Genomic DNA, 6,352 nt, shown 5'->3' with positions numbered 1-6,352 from the left:
GAGGAAGATACATAAGAAAACGTGGATCCAGGATCAAACAATACAGAAGCCATGCAATCACAAACCAGAAGATTACCTGTGATGACAGCATCAGATGCCTCCGCTTCAGACCGCCCAGGGAAAGCGTAACAATGGGCCGTATCGTTCGTCTGTCCGTTGCCCCTACCATGTTGTGATGTAGTGGCTCCAGGTTGCCCATCACCTCGGCCGTTCTGGTGACCACCATTACCTCGACCACCACGTCCTCCAGAATAACGGCCTCTGCCATGACCACCTCTACCTCTAACATTTGGAGGTCTATAACTCTGTTTTGGACAATACCTCTTAATATGTCCAATCTGCCCACATCCATAGCACTCTCTGGGTTCATGCATAGGTCTCTCAGAGAAGTGTTGACCGGTCGGAGGTGGACCCCCAACTACAGTCTGTAGTGAAGACTGAATGGGTCGAACTGAGTAACCTCCGGAACTCTGTCCTCTAGAGTGGGAACCATTAAACTCACCCCCCTTTCGAAACCTTTTTGATGTCGGTGTCGAGGTGAAGTCATCGGGCTTCACTCCTTCCACCTCTATCACGAAGTCTACCACTTCTTGGAAGGATTTTGCTGTAGCCGCTACCTGTAAGGCCGAAATCCGCAACTCTGATCTCAACCCCTTCACAAACCGGCGAATCCTCTCTTGTGGACTGAAACAAAGTTGCGTGGCATATCTGGATAGTGCGCGAAACCTAGCCTCGTAAGCATTAACCGACATCGTACCTTGCTCTAGGCTCAAGAACTCATCCCTCTTCCTATCCCTCAAAGTCCGAGGGATATACTTCTCCATAAACAAGCTAGAGAATGAGGCCCAAGTCATAGGTGGTGCCTCTGTCGGTTGACACTCAACATGTGATCACCACCACATTTTGGCGTTCCCTTGAAACTGATAACTCACGAACTCAACACCAAACCGTTATACTATACCCATCTTGTGTAGTACCTTGTGACATTCGACCAGAAAATCATAAGCATCCTCCAATTCAGCACCCTTGAAGACTGGAGGTTTCAATTTCAAGAACTTACTGAAAAGTTCATGCTGATCATTTTTTATTACAGGCCCTGTAGTCAGACGAGGAAATGTGCTTATTTCTAATGGAACATCCATGCGGGGAGCCATAGTAGCCACATGTTGTACCTCCGGAGCCTGAGGTGCTGGTGCAGAAAACACTGGGGGTGTCTGGCCCTGATCAGATAACCCGCTAAGATAAGCCAGAACCTCATTGATCATCTCTGGGGTAGGTTGGGGTGGCATTTCCTCATTTTGCACTTGTTCATTCACCCTATCCTCCCCCTCTCTTGTCACTTCCTCAGTCGGTGGGGGAGTCACTGCCCTAGTATCAGATGGGCTAGGTGCTCGTCCTCTTCCTCTAGAGGACGTCCTCCCACGACCTCTACCACGGCCTCTTGCCGCTGCTCTTCCTCGAGCTACAGCCCCAGTGGCTAGCTCAGATGCACCCTGTCTCGCCGGTGCTGGTGTTGGTGTTGGCGTAGTCGTTGCTCTAGTTCTAACCATCTGCGAAAGAGAGTGAAGATGGTCATATACCAATTCGTATCGCCTAGATACCAATTGGACTCAAGTAGTAGCACGAAAGAAAGAATGAAAGAGTGAAATTTTCCTAAAGTCTTATAGCCTCTCAAGGAAAAGTAAAGGCGTCCCCCTACCGTTCCTTAAGACTCTACTAGACCTGTTCTTGTGTGATCAGACCAACGAACCTAATGCTCTGATACCAAGTTTTGTCACGACCCAAATTCGGGCCGCGACTGGCACCCACACTTTCCCTCCTATGTGAGCGCACCAACCAATCTAAACCTTAACATTTCAATGTAATAACAACAGAAAATAATGCGGAAGACTTAAACTCATTAATAAAACCAATTCAATAACTATCAATATTCAACATCTATTATTCCCAAAACCTGGAAGTCATCATCACAAGAACATCTACTTTAAACTACTAACTCTAAGAGTTTCTAAAACTTAAAAATACATAAGAAGCTAGTCCTTGCCGGAGGTTCAAGGCATCAAGACATGAAGGAGAAGATCCAGTCCAAGCTAGAAGCGTTAGCTCACCCTGAAGATCTGGTTTGACGAAGACTGGCTTGAGTTACTATTGAGTCGAAGATGACGGCACGTTTGCTGCACTCCACAAATAACAAGAAGAAAAACATAAAAGTAGGGGTCAGTACAAAACACGGGTACTGAGTAGATATCATCGGCCAACTCAAAATAGAAAACAGTATGTATTAGGCAATATCATAAAATCAACTAATATCCTTAGCATGCAGCATTTATAGTTACCATAACCCTTGGTTACAACACCAAGCAAATCAATGAGGACTCACACCTCCTCATCATACTCATTTGGGAATTTAGTTCATTAGATTGGATATATTATCATATTTCAAGATTCATTATCTTTATTCCCCTCGTGTCGGTACGTGACACTCCGCTCCTCAATATACTATCCTGGTACCGGAACGTGGCACCCGATCCATATTCTATCCTGGTGTCGGAACGTGACACCCGATCCATATATTCTATCCTGGTACCGGAACGTGGCACCCGATCCATATTCTATCCTGGTGTTGGAACGTGACACCCGATCCATATTTTCTATCCTGGTACCGGAACGTGGCACCCGATCCATATTCTATCCTGGTGTCGGAACGTGACACTCCGATCCTCATATACTATCCTGTTACCGGAACGTGGCACCCGATCCCCTAATCTCACCACTTTCGTTCATCAAGCCTTCTTTTATACCAAGGCATCATCATTAACAAGTAGATTAGGGTTTCTTTTCAAGATTTGGGATTCAATAGCTTCATCATTCTTATTTATTCACAAATACATAATCACATCATTCATGCAAGCATACAATTAAGCATATAGAAGATTTACAATACTACTAACACATATCATTCGCTATTAAGAGTTTACTACGAATAGCATGAAATAACCATAACCTACCTCCACCGAAGAATTGAAATCAACAAGCTATCTTCTCAGAATCCTTGCAATCCTCTTCGTTTCTCTCTCTTTCTACTCGTTCTCTTTCTTTTTCTGTCTCTTTTTGTTCTTTCTTACTTTTCTTATTCAAACCCTCTTTATTTTACCCTAATTAGTATATAATTAAGAATAAAAGATTGCAATAATACCCCACTAATTAAGTTAGGGTTACCTCTTTTAACCCCCCAAGAATTTGAGTTATTAATATAAACCCACGAAATCTATAATTAAGGAAAGAATAGTCCCAAAACGTCCCTTAAAACGTGTAAGGAAATCCGATTCTGCATGGGATTTGCGCAACCTATGACGGGCCGTCGTTCCTGCGACGGTCCGTCCTGCTGGTCGTCGCAAAGTTCAGAGAATGGATTTTCACTGAAGTCTCCGTGACGGTCTGTCACGCCTGTGACGGTCCGTCCTGCCATTCCGTCACGAAGTTCAGAGAGTCGATTTTCAGTACCCAATTTCAGATTTTCTAAGTTTTTTGAAACGAGACCCTTCGACGGTCCGTCGTGCCCTTGACGGTCCGTCGTGGGGTCCGTCGCTTCTGCCAGTTTTTCCAGAATTGAAGTCTGTTGCTCAAAACGACTAAACAGGTCGTTACACTTTTACAACAAGAACCACACTTAAAATCAAAGATAGAAGGAATTTGAGTTTGAAAACCCTTTTTTAAATCTTTTTGTAATGACTCCTTTAATAGAAGAGGGTTCAAGGATGGATACCATACCTCACACTGAAGAAATTGTAACACTCTGGAAATTCCATGAATTAGACTAGATCTTAATCCATCAAATAATGTTCAAAGTTATGCTTCCATAACTATTTTAATGTAATAAACTCGTTTGGAAAAGGTTAGAGCCAAAACGACTAATAAAGACCATGATGTCCGGAAACTAGCTAATTTAATCTAGTTGACGTCCCTATGTTTGGTGCAGATTTTGAAGTACCAAATAAAGCCCAAAACATTTATAGTGACCTTAGATAGGTAGTATCTAGTACAAAGGGTCCAAACGTCCGGTAATAACAGCCCAAGGATACACTCCAAGGGTCCTTGGGGAGGACTATAACATGGGTGGGCAGCATTCCTAGTAACCAGCGAGCAGGTAGGATTGGAGGAAAATCGTGTGACATCTTCCTGACGCGAGGTGTTCTGCCTAAAGATTTGAGAGGCAACTGCACGATGCGAGGATGACATGCACCTCACTGCCTCAACTCAAAATTTGATAAAAATGATGGGATCTAGCCCCGCGACACGTAGCTACTTCCCTGAATTGTTAAAATCATATTTTTGGTAATTTAACATATAAAAAATATCAATTTAAGTGGAGGGTCTATTGAGTAATTTACTGGACGACTATATATTGATATTAGGTCAGTTTTAGACTACTTTTACACGTCCCAAAGAAGATCAAAAGAAATTTCTCTCATTGTTTCAAAAACACTCTCTTCTCCAAACTCCATTGAAGAACAAGAAGAGCTTAAGGAAGAAGATAAAGACCTCAAGATTTTCATCCAATTTTCAGGGATTCTTCACATATAATGTATGGGTTTTTCACTCTTGGGATTCCTTTCCCCAAGAGGTCCTTTTAATATAAGTTTTCAAGAACTTCAAACTCTAGGGTTTTTACTCTTAAAAAAATGGGTTTTTCTTCCTAACCCTAGGTTTATGATTTTCAATGAAAAGTAAATATTTTCTATGGTCTATATCACACGAAATAAGAAGTATGTGGTTAGTTACGATTGAATTTCGTGTGAAGCATTTTCTTATCTAGATGATGGTTTCATATGGTTGTTATTACTACTTGATGACATGTAAACATAAGGATTCGAACTAAGACTAGAATGAACTCTTAAATGACCCTTTCCCTTATCCAATATTATGCATTGATCTTGTTCATGAATTGATGATTTCTTCCTTAGTATGATATTGAGTATTTCATTATGTCATGATTAAGAATGTTGTCATTTGAACGTAAGTTCTTGAATAAGGTTCTAGCGAGCAAGAAGTAAGTTATCTAATGTTATGATTACTCCCCAATGTTTATGTTAGCCTACAAATTATGATGCTATGTTATGAAAAGTATGTACGACATTGCTATGAGAATATGTTGGGTGATGTATAGTAGTTTTACTGTACTTTCAATGCTTTCTCCTTAAGATTAGAGTGTGTCTAAGGCCTTTTTGAAGTAGTTTTAATGTATTTTTCTTTGTGTTTGTAGGAAAAACTATCCATAATGAAAACGTTGAAGATGTGCTGAGAATTATAGAAAAGATGACCTACGTAGCCATCGATGGTTGCCGACCCATCGACGGTGCGTAGGTGGCAACATTCGCTGTGAAGATGTTATGCTGCGAAGGAAAGATGAGATTTATGATTAACTATGGGTCTACGGAAGGTATGACGGTCCATCATCTCATCGACGGACCATCCTAGTGAATCGTTGGTGTTAACCGAATGTAGCCAAGTTCCTGATTTGAAAAGATTCTAACTGTGAAGCAATGAAGACCATCAATGGATCATTATCCTGTCAAGAGACCGTTGTATTGATCCATCGATAGTAACAAAGAGTTGGAGAAGAAAGCAGTTGAAAATAGAGTTGAAGTATAGGACCGGCGGAGGCATCGACGATCCATAGTTGCCTCAACGATCCGTAGGTCAGGTCGTCGACACGAGACACATTTTTGGATAATTTTTCCTTATTTAAGTTTACCTATATGTTTAGATTTTTTTTAATCATAAATAGGACCAAAAACCTTGTTTTTGGGGTTAGACTCTTGATTATTTTTCTGATTTGTAATATTGGTTGTTCACTATTAGGTTTTGGAAAATACTCAATTTTTTTGGAATCGTTTATTGTATTATTTTCTCAAATTCAAGTGATTTTCTGTAATTTCTTCAATCTCATCAAAGTAAGTACATGAATTCTTGTCTAACTAACATAAATCGCGTAAGTATGAACATGGTAAACTAAATCCAAAACTATTGTTGTGGGAAGCATGGGTAATTAACAAAGTAAAACTAGCTAAAATAACAATTCTCGAATAGTTTCTTGCATGTATTGATAATTCTTTCATTTAGAAGTCTTTTAACGAGTTCATGCGTTAGAACTTGCCTTGTTGCTACATGCCGGACAAAGGAGGTAGATAATAAGAAAAGAATTATCAATGTAGATTTAATATATACTATCTAATAGGCTAGTGTCAATTGGTGCGATAAGTCATACATTGATTATGATGCTTAATGTGAGGTAAAAGGTAAAGATTAGTAAAGGACACACACATAGCTGGACCAAGGTGCAGAGTGAAAT

This window comes from Solanum lycopersicum, chromosome 5 (assembly GCF_036512215.1).
Source record: "Solanum lycopersicum chromosome 5, SLM_r2.1".
In the NCBI taxonomy this organism is placed as follows: Eukaryota; Viridiplantae; Streptophyta; class Magnoliopsida; order Solanales; family Solanaceae; genus Solanum; species Solanum lycopersicum.
The sequence above is the reverse complement of the archived record's forward strand: the minus strand, read 5'-3'. Positions refer to the sequence as shown.